Source organism: Oreochromis niloticus, linkage group LG2 (genome assembly GCF_001858045.2).
Source record: "Oreochromis niloticus isolate F11D_XX linkage group LG2, O_niloticus_UMD_NMBU, whole genome shotgun sequence".
NCBI classification, from domain to species: Eukaryota; Metazoa; Chordata; class Actinopteri; order Cichliformes; family Cichlidae; genus Oreochromis; species Oreochromis niloticus.
Genome location: NC_031966.2, coordinates 31,728,631 through 31,743,344, shown reverse-complemented (window position 1 = coordinate 31,743,344; position 14,714 = coordinate 31,728,631). Strand labels below are relative to the sequence as shown.

Here is a 14,714-nt window from a genome sequence, read left to right as displayed (position 1 = left end):
GTGGCATCTCTCCAACCCTCTGCACTGCAACTGTATGCATCTCACACACACACACTCTGCGAGGCTCTGATATTTGCTCTGTTAAACAGACAGATTGGACCGGTAATCACCACTGAAAGGTACATAAACAGAGCAGCTGATTTCTGTACCTTACTCCCCCTCCGCGCGCCCCCTCAACACTGGCTCTGCCTGAAAATCCTAAGTGGTCCTGAAGGCTTGTTTATGGGCTCGTCTTACGCTGTGTTTGATCCGAAAGCTTGCCCACACATGCGTAGCACGGACACGCCACACACACGCTGCAAAAGAGAGAGGGAGAGACAGCATTAGCAGTAATAGCTGAGATGGTAAACAAAAGACTTATATGTAATCCTGAGGGCTTCTCGGCATCACACACAACAGCAGGAGAGGGGAAAAAGCAGAGGAGAGAGCAGGATTCTCATTCCAGGAGGGAAACAAGGGATGACTGGGGGTGAGGTGGGGTGGGAGAGGCATGGAAGCAGGTGGGGGGTGAAATAGAGTGATTCGGGTAGAAAACGAAGTGATGACTGGGGGGGAAAAAACACTGAGAAGGAGTTGCCGGGAGAGGCAGAGCAATCTGCAGAGTCTGATGCTTGACTGAGTTTTCCGAGGAGCTGATTAGCGGCGGATTAAGGTTGCAGTCCATCCAGTTTAGATCTCAAACTTTCTAACATGCCTCCTAGGTGGAACTGAACACAGCTGAACACAATCGGACACCCGTGTTTTTGGTGCACAAGCACACATAGGTGGGAGAGCGTCATAATGGTGGATGGCCGGCATTTATGATGGGAGTCTGAGCGCCAGTGTTTCCCTGTGGTCTGCCGCAAGCGTCCAACAAAAGCAATAAGGCTACACTCGTGCACATGTGTACACAACACACACACCCTGGGCCTGCAAAGTCAGCACAGTGTGAGAGTCTGCAGGGGCATAGCTGGTTTCACAAAGACACTCTCATGCATGACATCACCGGCTCTCATGCCAGTAAATATGAACCCACATACAGACACACACCTCATAGATTTGTCATCGATTTCAATACCAGACATGTGAAACCACAAGTGACAAATGACTTTGTCCCTTTCGGTGCTCACACACCACACACACACACACACACACACACCACACACACACACACACACACACAAACACACACACACACACACACACACACACACACACACACACCACACACACACACACACACACACCACACACACACACACACACAAACACACACACACGGCGCAGACAGAAACACACAGCCTTTTAATACTGCTATGGTAACAGCTGGCCACAGGGTTTTGTTGAGCCCAAAAAGTTAGAAGCTGCTCGGTGCTTCATAACGTCACTGACATGTCTTCATGTGGATCCACCATAATCACCATGTGCCTCCAGTCAGAGAACATTTAGTGGTCAAAGAGAACGGGAGAGCAGAAGAAGATGGAGAAACAGAGCGGCGGATCTCTCGGGGAATGAGCAGCGATGCTGCTTCACAGCCTCCAGAATTTGGAGTGATCCTTGCCCCACCACACACACACACACTTCTGGCAATCACATGTGGATCTGAGACAAGGGTGACAAATGAGTCTTTCCTGTGAGTATCAGCTTCTAAAGCTGCGTTCGCTCCCTCACAGCACTGCCTGTCTTGTGCTCTTCATCCTCTCAGCTTGGCTCACCTCTGGGAAATGTAATAATTTCATGCTGAAGGAGTTCTTTTGGGGTGGTTGGGGGATAATAGGGTAGGATTGGGTTGCACTGGCTATTCTTAAATTTTGTGTGCGACTCCCTTATGAAGTTCTTAAGCACTTTTAACTAGTTTTTTTTTAAATATATATTTATATATTTATATATATTTACTCTAAACCATAGACAGTATGTAAATAACTCTTCATATATAGTCTGGCTACAGAGAGGTAGAAAATATTTGTAGCAACTTCCATGTTAAACATAAATGTGTAAAGAGGAAGTAATGCCACAAGCTACAGACATTTTAGAGCTAAATAAAATGTGTGAAGACACAATCATGTCTGTTCATAGGACTCTTTGCAAGCCTGTAACTAAGTACACCCTTACTGCTTCCATAGCAACAGAGAAAGTACCTGTTAATCAAATGCACTGACCATCAGCAAAAGTGAGCACCTCTATAAAAGCAATTGCTTGGTCAGACCATGCAATGTGCAAAAAACCCCAAGAGCTACATATCAGACTCCACAGGCATCAGCATGTTGAATGTTAAAGTTCATGCAGTGCAATTAGAGAAAGATAATTACTGAAAAACAGTTACTTCAAGTTACTGTTGCTAAAGGTGGTTTTAAAAACTACTGGGTCATGGGTTTTTTGACTTTTCACAAAAGGTATAACTTTGCTATATTTATGTGGATACACAAGGAAATACTGTGCGATTTATTTTTCACAATATTTTGTAGTTAGCGTTCATGTAAAGACCTAATATGCTAATTCAACCAAAATCATGTAAAACTAGTGAAGCTTTTTACAGTTTGAGGTGGGTCTTGTATATATTTTTTTGAAAGATTATCGTGAAATACTTATGCTACTATACATTTAATGTTACTAAATTAATTTTATCAACTGCTAAGCATTAGCGCTTCCCTCTTTACTTTCTTAAAAAGTTAAATTCCAGATTAGCAAGCTAATGCTAATTTTAATCATTTAACGGTTAACCTGCTTTTAGCAGTTACTGGGAGCAAATTAAAAACAATAAATGTTATTGTTTATCAAATTCAATGAATTTATGCCATTCAGCCAATTTTAATTCACTGATACATACATTTCAACGAAGTAAACCAAAGTTTTAGCTAAGTTTGAATGTTCAAAAGGCTGCCTGGATTTAAGATAAATGGCTGTTTTCTTAACTTATGACCTCATGTTGCTGCCTGTCTGTCCATCTTTTGTCTGCTTGAAGCAACAAAGAAAAAGAACAAGAGGACCTGGAGCGAGAGGACTTTTGATTCTTGGGAAAGGGCAAAAAGATCTGCAAAAGTAAAAGGTGAGTCACACATGTACTGCGCTCAACTCAAGGTAGACAACTGGCACAGGTAGAAAGAGAACAAAGACGGAGGAGAACAGAGGGATGGAAACGGACGCATGTCTGTTATGTTCGTGAGGGTTAAACTCTGGGGAAATTACCTCATCGCAAGACCTCTCCAGAGCGCTGCAGCCATGTTGATTTTTCACTGGTAAAGCATACACTCACACATACACACACCCTCCGCTGAACTGTGGCCAATAGCATCATAGCCTGTGCGAATGACTTCCAGATTCAGTAACGTCACCTCTGTCAGGTTCACGGGAGGAGCACGCATACACACACACACACACACACACACACACACACACACACACACACACACACACACACACCTTTCCAACAGAGGGCAGCAGCTTGATCTCTATTTTGCTTCACTTATGACACAGAGGTCAAATCAAGGCTTTTTAATTCCAGCTCTTTTAACTGAACTCAGGGAGGAACTATCCTCACATCATTGTGCGGGAACAGCTGAGGACTGACAGACTTAAACTCTCATGGCTGAGAGCCATGAGGCCAGAGTCCCCGGCTGGACTCTAACATGCCCCTAATATGGTTTTAGTAGCCTGCAGAGGTTAGGGAAGAGGCCGTTGGGAGGCCATTGGTTTATAACCTAGGATGACAGGGAAAATGAGAGGGGAGGAGTGACACTGCTTTCCTTTTGCAACCGCTGTTGACGTGCCAGTGACCGCTGACCGTTTCAACAGAATACTTTGTGGTCAAAAGCAACCCGGGGCCTTACTGCGAAGCCATTAGGTGTCAGTGTGCTCAGCACCAACGAGTCCAGCAGAAATATAAAGCCTTAAAAACTCGATTTACCGACCACTTATAAAGTCATTAGTTAAAGACCAGCCTATATTAAGGACGATCTATTAAAAATCTATATTCACTCGCAGTGCTGCCTAACTTGCATTTTTTTTTATAACAAACTTTGTAGTCTCTTGATGACAGCTACAGTTGTTATTATAATTATTTTAACTGAAGAGATATGTATATGGCCACTGAGAAAAAATGTATGTCATTTTATAGATCGGTAAATGATAAATGCAATGATACACAACGACATTTTTAGGAATGATAAGTGTGCAGACAGAGAGTGTGCTAGATGGAGGAGGTGGAGCTGGATGATGTAAAAGTAAGCTGTTAACTGTAGACATGCTGCAAAGAAGACAAATATGATGTTTAGTGAGGATGAAAGTGATAGCCCGTGTGTGTGTGTGTGTGTGTGTGTGTGTGTGTGTGTGTGTGTGTGTGTGTGTGTGTGTGTGTGTGTGTTTGGTAGGGGCCCACACAAAGCCCTCAATCAGACAGCTTTCAAATTAGCGCTCCATAACTACATCCTGACCGGAGCTTTAGACTTCTGAAATGCATAGTCCTTACACACACACACACACACACACACACACACACACACACACACACACTTTATCAGTCATTAATCTATCAGGTGTCATTAAGAGGGGGAGGATGGGCTGATTGGAACCAGAGGGAGACAGAGTGATGTCAGACAAACACAAAGCTCTCAAGTGTCTCCACGTCCCCCCTTTTATCCCAATCATCACCGCACACACACACACACACACACACACACACACACACACACACACACACACACACACACACACACACACACACTTGTATATGTGACTGACATGTAGACAGATAAAAGTGCCTAAAGGGAAACGTTTATTCGCGCCGCTTTGCTCCTCTCCCACATCTGAAGCAGAGCAAAGATCTTCCATAAAACTGGATCAGTGGAGAGCCCGACGAGAAGATTGAAAAGCTCTGCCTGCAACAATAATGGGAAAGTAAGCGCGCATGAAGACAAATGTGTATCCGTAATGAATGAGCTCGTGCTAAGAAGGGCAGAGGGATTGTCTACCCCCCTGCCCCACCCTCTTCCTTGATTCCCATGACATATACGGGAACACACTTTCAGCATATATGGCTATCTTTGGAGGGCGAGCTATTGTTTAGCAGTGGCAATAATCTCTTAAAGCAGGGCTGCTTTTCCAGGCTGAGAATGGATCTCTTTATTAACACTGACGGAGGCTCATTATCTATAAATACAGGCGGGAGCCACTAATAAATCATTTCTCATGGCCCTGATAGAGCACTAACCACAAGGCATTAAGGCATCGTGAAAGCAAACCGCACATTGGCAGGCGAAATCCCGCTTGTGTGTGTGTGTGTGTGTGTACGAGAGTCACACCACGCTTTGGCAGCCGGGATGATGGGGCAAGAGCTGGGCTTTTGATTGAAATAGCATGTTGTCTTTTGAGCTCCCATTTCGGCAGCGTTTAAATTATAGTGTCTCTGCGGGGCTGCAGAACGTCTCTAAGGGTGGGAATAAAGTCAGAAAAGAGAAGATTTTTTTTCAGTATATGTGAGGACACTCTGGATATGAGTGAAGGGAAGTTGAACGACTCTTATTTTTCCCCAAATGCTGGTCCAGGCGCTGCAGTAGCAAGATTAATCAGTTTCTCCAGCTTCCACGCTGGTGTCAAAACCTCGCGTGTGAATTTTCCTGTCGGCGGGTGTCGCTTGCGGTGATGGCTTTCAGTAAAATTGGGGTGTAGGTTAGGTTCCAGCTGCTACACGTAAATTATTTCAGTTTATGTGTAAAGTCACCGCTGATTACTTAGTAACTGTTTCTTGCAAGCTTCAAATGTGGAACCTGATAAATTGCATGCTATAGTTGAGATTTTTTACATTTACTTACATTTCTTACAAGTGGTTGAAAACATCAGTGCACGTGTGAACAAGAAAGTGTTTGATAAGAAGTTTGAAATATCAGCTTCAAAGGGGATGCTGTATGTCAGCGCTGTGCCCACAACATCCTCCTGCTGCCCTTAAATGTCTATAAGGTTATGTGAAAAATGAGAAACTGCTCACTCACGGGCTAATGATTTATGTAAATGCTGTACAAGCTGGCCAGGGTTAGGTCAGATTACTGATAAAACGCAGCTAAATACTCCATGAGAGTGTAACTGTAAGATAATTGCACATCTTTTCAAATGAAATCTAAGTTGATTATGGTTACGCATGTTTCTGATTACATGACACGGTTTGCATGCAACGATGTTAATTGGATTTTTGTCCTGTTATGAACCTTCAAGCTCATCGTCACCGTGTTGGTGTTTAGAAACTGAATGTGCGAGAAGTCAGTGGCCAATGAGCATACCACAGATAATCCTCCTTTCTTAATTTAATAATGAGCATAATATATAAAAATAGATTTGATGTTCTATTTAATATGACCTGAAACCTGATCCAGTGGAGTAATCAGGAAAGGGAAAGGGTACGGTGGCCCTGAGAGGCCAAACGGACTGCAACTTAAGAAAACAACAGCAATAAGAAAAACGCTGCAAAAGCACACAAAACACAAGGGAAATAGGAAAAAGAGCGTGAACGTAACATTGTATTTTAGCATCACAATGAGTCTTTTACATTCCAAACCACAGTTTTACAAAACAGCTCTCACATCAAACATAACTGCAGATGCTTGGTCAACGTATTGTTTGCCTTAATTATGATTCATCTCTGGCTCTCATACAGTGTTTGTGTTTTATCCCGGCTCCCTAACAACATCCCAACTGTTACAGGGCTCTCTCTACCTTAGTCTGGTTGCGCTGGAGGTTTCTTCCTGGTGAAAGGGATGTTTTTCTTCCCACTCTTGCCAAGTTCTTGCTTATAAGGCAGGAATTTCTGTCACTGTACAGAAGTTTACCCAGTAAGTCACAGTTTTTCTACATGATGAAAAAAGGTTTCTGTAATAAATGGAAGAAACCTGTCAGCATGGCTCCTTGGGATTAAATATCTGGCAGGCTGATTCTGGCCTCCAAGCTAGATGTTTAACACCTGCCATAGGAGGTCATCTGATCATTGAGGTTTTCTCTGTTATTTTAGGATCATTATCTTGTAATATAAAGTGCTTTGAGGTGATGGTAAATGGCCTGTATTTATATAGCGCTTTAATAGTCCCTGAGGACCCCAAAGCACTTTACATATCCAGTCATCCACCCATTCACACACACACATTCATACAGTGGTGATGGCAAGCTACATTGTAGCCACAGCCACCCTGGGGCGCACTGACAGAGGCGAGGCTGCCGGACACTGGCGCCACCGGGCCCTCTGACCACCACCAGTAGGCAACGGGTGAAGTGTCTTGCCCAAGGACACAACGACCGAGACTGTCTGAGCCAGGGCTCGAACCGGCAACCTTCTGATTACAAGGCGGACTCCCAACTCTTGAGCCACGATCGCCCCGATGGTTGTTATTATCTATCTATCTATCTATCTATCTATCTATCTATCTATCTATCTATCTATCTATCTATCTATCTATCTATCTATCTATCTATCTATCTATCTATCTATCTATCTATCTATTTATTAACTCCCGCCTCTGCTTCTTTCCTTGTGCTTTACATCATTCCAAATGGGCAGCATAATTTAGAATTAATAACAGCTAATCTTTATTTTAAAGCTATGTGTGGTGCATCCATATTAAATGGTTTAAATGTTAATGATGCATCTAAATTCAGTAACTATCCTCCATTTGAGTTTACAAGGGGCCGATACAGCCACAGTCATCTAGAGAAGGTCGTAGAGTTTCCCTGGAGTAAAAAGACATTGCAGCAAAGTATTTTTCCAAAGGGAATTACAGTGTTCATCTTAAAACAAATTTCCTAAGCTATTCATGTACAGCATATAACCCACTGTTCTTTAGCTTAAACAGGCATTTTCAGCTTTGTGACTTTTGGCTTAAAAACGGAGAATTCTGCTAGACTAATATTTCCTATATTCTTCTCCTCTGCTCCGTCTCTCCCAGCTTGTGTCTAACTCGAGCCAGGCCAAACCAGCCAAACTCTGACAGTTTGACCTTCCTCAGAGGTCACTCCTATTCTTACAGCAGCCAGCCCAGCACGGCCTCCTGCTTCAGCACAGGCCAGCCCTGTATAACTGATCACACCGCTATCCAGGCTCATTCTGCAGAGATGTGGGAATGAAAGGTCCGATTAGGGGCTGCTGGAAGTATTCAGCACACAGTCGCTACCCCGCCCGGCCCATCACTCCAGTCGGCGGCCCCCTTCTAACCAGCCCCTGCTCCCCTCCGTCCTGCGCTCCTCAGAGCTGTGATTGGCATGTGAATTACAGTGTGTGGTGATGATAATAAGAGTGCTAACCGGGGCCAGGCCTGCGCCTTCGAGCCAGCAGCCAATCCCAGCTGGCACAGCCTGAAAGACAACCGCTGCCACCATCTGAAGAGGCAAATAAAAATGACAAGCTAACTGTTAAAGAACTGCTGATTTTTCACATGTTTTAAAAGCTTTTGTGGCTCTGCCAGATCTTTCTTTCTTTTTCTTTCCACCCAACTTCTTCTTCTCCTAAATTTTCACCCTTCTCCCCGGCCGCCTGCGACCACATCCAGATACACGAAACCCCTCATTTATCAGGGAAATCTAAAAATAATCCCTCCTCTGCTGCGGTGTGGCTTTGATAAAAAAAAAATATTGGTGTTCAGAACGATTGTGCGCTGTGGGACAGAAACAGATAAAGACATGCGTGACGGTTCCTCAACAGCTTTCTACCGCATGCATGTGAAACGACGGATTTCCCCCCCTCAAATAATTACTACTTCCCCCTCTCACCATACGTGTTAACAACACCGAAAGGAGCACTCAACACATTTCAAACTCCTGCTCAAGTCAGCGAGCCATCCAGAAAGTGTATTTACATTGGAGCGTCGTTCACTTTATGCATCGCTCTATCCAAACATTCCCAAAATCGTGTGGTAGTTACACATTACAGTATTAGAAAATTACACCCTAACACCCGGCAGATTAGTTTTTCACCTCTTGACATCCTTCTGGGAAGAAGAGCTCTCATTCCCAGAGATCTATTCCTAAATCCCAACTTTCCCGGTGCCCCGTTCAATCAGCGTCCTGCTTGGCAGAGTTGCCCCGTCTGGGCTGTCTGAGAGGGAGAAAAAACGCTCGGCTCAGACCCTCACATGCAGAGTCTGACTCTCATTATCAATTACGGCTGTTTTTGTTTCTTTTTACCACAGCCATTAACCACACTGTTACTGGCAGCCAGGGGGAGATAGTGAGAGAGAGAGGCAGGCGGAGACAGAGGGAGAGAGAGAAAGCAATTTTCATCAAAAAGAATTAGCTATCCAAACAAGTGAGACGAATGTGCCGTAGAGTCAGTTTCACAGTTGGCCTCATGAAAGCACTGTGGACAGATGAAGATCTATATGTTTTTAATGGGAAGAGGGTGAGTAGTAAGGGATAAGTAAAAGCTTAGGGAGAGAAAAGAGGGAGGGAGAGGGAGGAGATAATTCACAACACACTTGTGGTGAGAGGAGGAGGAGGAGGGCTGCATCTTGGCAGAGGCGCTCCTCTCCTCTCCTGCTTTCCTCTTGCCCTCGCCCCTTTGTTACCAGGCTGAGACAGAAGGAGCCAGTGAAGGCTGGATGCCGTGACACATGAGCCATTAAATCTTCCTGCGCTGCGGGCAAAGGGGGAGGCGGGGGCAGCAGTACCAGGCCCCATGCCCAGGATCCCCACATGCTGCCAGGCTAGAGACCCAGAGAGCAGACAGCAAGGGGGGATCCACAGAGGGAGACAGAGTTTCACCACTTCTATAACCATTGTAATAATTCATAGCAAACCCCCCAAAACTAAATGATCTGTAGTTGATTTAGAAATGTGCTGCTGAGGAGCAGAGACAGGCTGAGCTTTCTATCTAATCTCATACTAATTTTTTCTGTCATATACATTTTGGTACAAATTTAACACCAACCGGATACCTTCTTCTTTTTTTTAAACAACACAATGTTCATAATACAGTATTCCCACTTTCCACTATGGGAACTGTTATGACTAACATTATTAATGGGTGTGTTTAGCCGCTCACGGCACATGGTTGACATTGTGGTCTTGGTTAAATATTGGAAAAGTCAACATAGCTTGAAGCACAAGACACAGCGCCATTACTACAAGTTAGCTTCATATCAACATAACTTCCAGGAGACGGGTTTGTTTATTGTTCATTCCCTTAAATGTGTCAAGCTGAAAAGCCTCAGATCCTCCGCTTCTCCTAATGCAACCAGGTCCTTTTCAGGCGTTTCTCTTGGCTCAGAAACGGCCTTTCTTGGGTGATTTCACATGTGAGTGTAATTTCTCCATGTCAAGTAAAGGCTAATGAGTCTGTGCTGTTTGTTTGTGGGTCGTTCTGCCTTCAGTTTTGTATTTAATAACTGAAAAGCTGCTCTATTGGGTTGAGATCAGATGACTGACCACTGGCAATCGAAGATTATCTCATTTCTTTGCCTTGAGAAACTCTTGTGTTTCTTTTGCAGTGTGTTTTGGGTCATTAACCATTTGCACTGTTAAAGGCTGTCTGATCTGATGTGTACACTTCATAGTTCATCCTGCTGCTTCTATCAGCAGTCACATCATCAATAAACACTAGAGCAGCGGTAGGCAACTCCAGGCCTCGAGGGCCGGTGTCCTGCAGGTTTTAGATCTCACCCTGGGTCAACACACCTGAATCAAACGATTAGTTCATTACCAGGCCTCTGGGGAACTTCAAGACATGTTGAGGAGGTCATTTAGCCATTTAAATCAGCTGTGTTGGATCAAGGACACATCTAATACCTGCAGGACACCGGCCCTCGAGGCCTGGAGTTGCCCACCCCTGCACTTCTACTGCCAGCCACACATGACGATGCAATAACACTACCTGCACCGTGTTAAACAGCAAATGTGGTATGTTTCAGTTACTTTTCTCTTCCCATCATTCTGCTACAAGAACTGTTCAGGGTCTTATAGATGTTTTCTGACAAAGTCTCATGTGGCCTTCCTGTTCTTAAGTGTAACCCATATACTCAAGAATCCTCTGAATTTGTTGTAAACCCTCTGGATTCCTACTTATTAAGGCATCTGTTGATTGCAGACCTTTTTACTCCACCCTCCTCAAAAGTGTTTTTGACTTGGCTAGATGTTGTGAAGAAATGAAGGAAAGAATTCTGCAATCATCCACTTTAGTTTTTCTCTGTAGTCTTTCTGAATTCATTACACCATTATTCATTTGGACACTCCTTACATTTTGCTATCTCTCTTTATTAGTTGATTTTTCTTCCTAATAATAACCTCCCTCACTGGCACTGACATGTCTTCAGAACTCATGGTTCCAGTGAAGAGAGCCCAAATGAGAGTTCAGTGGTCAGCTCCAGATCTTCTGCCTGCTTAATTTGTTACAAAATAACATGAAAAGAGGCCTCATCAGGCTGTGAAACTGCTTTAACTGTCCAATTACTGCCGAGCCTCTGAACACTGGGGACTGTGTATAAAAATGTCTGTAATTCCTGAGCAGTTAATGAATACTTTTGTTAAACTGCTTGAAGTAAAGGTGAAGGCCTGCATTTCAATCCCATCTTGATCGTTTGGTTTAAAATTCCCTGTGGTGGTGTAGATGATGTAGAGAGGCAAAGCTACAAAATCATTCAGAGAAAAAAAAGTTTTTTGGGATCTAACCGTAAATCCAGAAATTAATTTACATTTGGTCATGATGTGCAGAGAGTGTGTGAAACGCCCACATGCCTGATTTATGTGTTGAGTATATGATGATCATTAAATTCATAGTTGTGTACATGAACAGCAAAATCTACAATCCATTTGCTGATAAGCTTAAGGGTCTCTTACATTTTTTTTTTACTATTTCATCATCAGATTTCTGTAAAGCACATTTAGAAGCTCTAGTCTGATACAAATACCCAAGACTGGAGTTCACTAACTTTTGTCCACCCTGCGGTTCATCAGACAAGTTTAAAAAAGGTGAAATTGTCCCTTTTTTCATTCCAGTGTGATTAAAAGATGGTTGTTTCGGGTTGGTTGATTGGAAGATAGTGTTTGGATGATGTTCAACAGCAAATCAAGAAGCGTGATGTGCTGGCACACAGAGGTAATTAATTGCAAGTAGAAGAGGATGTGATCAGTCCTAGTGACTCTCACATGAGGGCTGCTGCAGACGCAGAGGCAGTGAGTGTGAATGAAGGCTTCATTCCTGCAGGGACACGAAAGTCTGAGAGACACTGCTGTACTTCCAAGAAGAGGGACAAGGCAGAGGTTATGAGTAGCAGATGTGACATTACACAGATGCACATCACTGGATACGATGCTTCTGTTTGGGTTCTCGCGCTTCCTTATGCATCCTTTTTCACGTCTACTTCGAATGGAAAACAGGAGCAGACCGATATCAGCAAACAGCACAAAAACGAGCACATCATTGTCATAGCAGTCATAGTACTCCAGGTGAGCCGTCATCCATGTACCAGCAGAGAGGTCACATCCCATTAGAGCCACTGTGCACAAAGTCCTACATTTAATCACTCTGCAAACGTCACAGGAGACAGGCAGTGGAAGTTTGACGTTTGGCAAGAAAGCTGGCATCCTGTGCCCAGAATAACCCTCACACACACACACACACACACACACACACACACACGACCCAACTTAAAACAAACCATAAGGGAGCCCCGTCACATCCATTCAGCAGTGAGCCACAGACAGCCAGGCCTGTTTATAAACACACACGTTGCGAGCTGTGAGCCTGTGCGCACATACAGCACATGGGTGTGTGGCTGGTGGTGATTATTCTTTGGGCCCTGGCCTTCAGCTCCAAATAGGCACACACTTGGAAAAAACAAATGGCTGTGAATAAACAAAGTGAAAACTGAAGTGCAGATAATAGAAAAACACTTCTTATGGACAAATAAAGGTCCTTTAGTTTAAGGCCAATTATTCGCTATTAATTAAGGCCGTGTATACCAATCAACAGCATGGCAGCGAGCAGCCGGAAGGCGAAAAAATGAATGGGAAACCTAATTGCAGCTGGTCTTCGAACTTCCGCCTTAATGGAAACCCGAGGCCTCCCTCTTAATTGGATTTGAATCCCTTGTTTCCGCCAAGCGCGTGCACGCGTATTGTGTTTAATAAGAGGAAACATGTGTGCCAGCCATCCCTGAACGGGACGGCCGCAAGTTTGCGCCAAATCAGAAAGCAACAAGAAGGTGCCGGGCCGTTTAGCAGAAAGCCAGGCGAGGCGATCGCTCGTCATCACTCTCCTGACATCCCATAATCCCATGAGAAAGATTTATGAGCTGACTGGCGAAGACAGAACGGAAAGCAATCTCTCAAACGTGCGAGGAAAGAGACTGCTCAGGCTATTTCTATCAGTTTTGAGCGTCTTTTTCCAATAAAAACCAGCAGGAACAGCAGCAGCAGGCCGCAGCCAGATCCGATCTGCTACACCCTCCCCTCCCCAGCCTAAAACCACGGCGGGTGTTTGAGATGCTTTGCAAGAAAACGACAAGTTAGGAAAGAATAAACACGAATCCAGACCGGGGTCCGACAGCAGGTTATATGATGACAGGGAACATGTGATTCCGGTTGGTCATAGTTCTCCATTTCCCGGCTGTTGTCAGAGATTTCCATCAGCAACCAAACCAACCGTGCTGTAAACACAGCCCTCATTTGTTTTCTCCTCAGAGCAATTACACCATGTGATTAAAAAACATTTTAAATAGAGCCTTTGCTGACTTTTATTTGTGTAAAGCGGATCTATTTCATGTCGAGCAGTAATGTAATAATCCCGAGCTGTCATTACAGACCCTTTTTCTTCCCCCTGTGCGCCAAACTCCATCTGATCCACGCATTTATGAGAACCAGACTATTGCGCACAACCTCACCGGGTACCACGAATCAGAACCCTACTTCTGTACCAAGGAAACGGGAGACGAGAGCGCGCTTTACGGAAAGCCTTCAAATTAATATAGGAAATGTTAGCTTCAGCAGACATGCAGAGAGTTTCACGGTGATATTTTACCTCCCAGATGGTCCGAGTTAACAGATCTAAATATTTGTGCCTTTCCCCGCCTTACAATATTTGACAGAATAAGTGTAATTACCTATGGGCCGTCTAAATAGGAGAGGCATCTTAGAATGCAAATGAACGGCGTATTACAACATTTACATTTGACGCAGATAAAGGATAAATTCAAGCCATCAAATTACCTTTTGATTTAAACGTTTAATTTTATTATTTGATATGAGTCGAAGATTACTGCCCAAATTTATGAAATGACCTAAGAATTTTGAATTTCCTGATTTCTGGAGTCTTCTGCGAACAGTGACGCGCGCAAAGATGCTCCTACAGGCTGTTCCAAGACCAAAGTAAGACACAGCAAAAATATCCCCCATTTATCGAGTCCCTTTACTTTTCTCTCAACGTTAAGGAACAAAAAGATATTTCAAATAAGCTTGATTCAGGTGCGTACTGAGCCAAATGTCTGCTTGTTTTGGTTCCAAAGTTTCAACGTCGAGCGCAAAAATACTGATTATGAAATGAATGTCATTATTTCACTCTTGTCGTGAACTTTATTCTCATTCGTTTCAGTTAATATGAATTTCAGGTTATATTAGAGCTTGGGTGGATGTCTCCTGCGGCGCAGGGCCGCACGTGAAGGAATGCGCGCTCTCCCCTCCTTCTCCGTGACGCGCAGAGCGGAACCGGAGGAACGAGCTGTCTGTGAGACTGAGAGGGAAGGCGAGAAGTTGATCCGGTTAAAGGGGGGAAA

General features: G+C 44.0%; 1 long non-coding RNA gene across 3 annotated transcripts; it reads left to right on the top strand.

The window, feature by feature from the left end:
• Nucleotides 1–1,559: 1,559 nt before the first annotated feature.
• On the top strand, nucleotides 1,560–8,352 carry LOC102079103 (uncharacterized). 3 transcript variants are annotated; one of them, XR_003213780.1, is made up of 3 exons: nucleotides 1,560–1,612; nucleotides 2,942–3,025; nucleotides 7,902–8,352. It is a non-coding gene; the product is annotated as an uncharacterized LOC102079103 (long non-coding RNA). The 3 variants fall into 3 exon arrangements; XR_001222937.3 differs by lacking the exon at nucleotides 1,560–1,612 and adding an exon at nucleotides 2,289–2,372; XR_267265.3 differs by lacking the exon at nucleotides 1,560–1,612 and adding an exon at nucleotides 2,399–2,521.
• The last annotated feature ends 6,362 nt before the right edge of the window (nucleotides 8,353–14,714 follow it).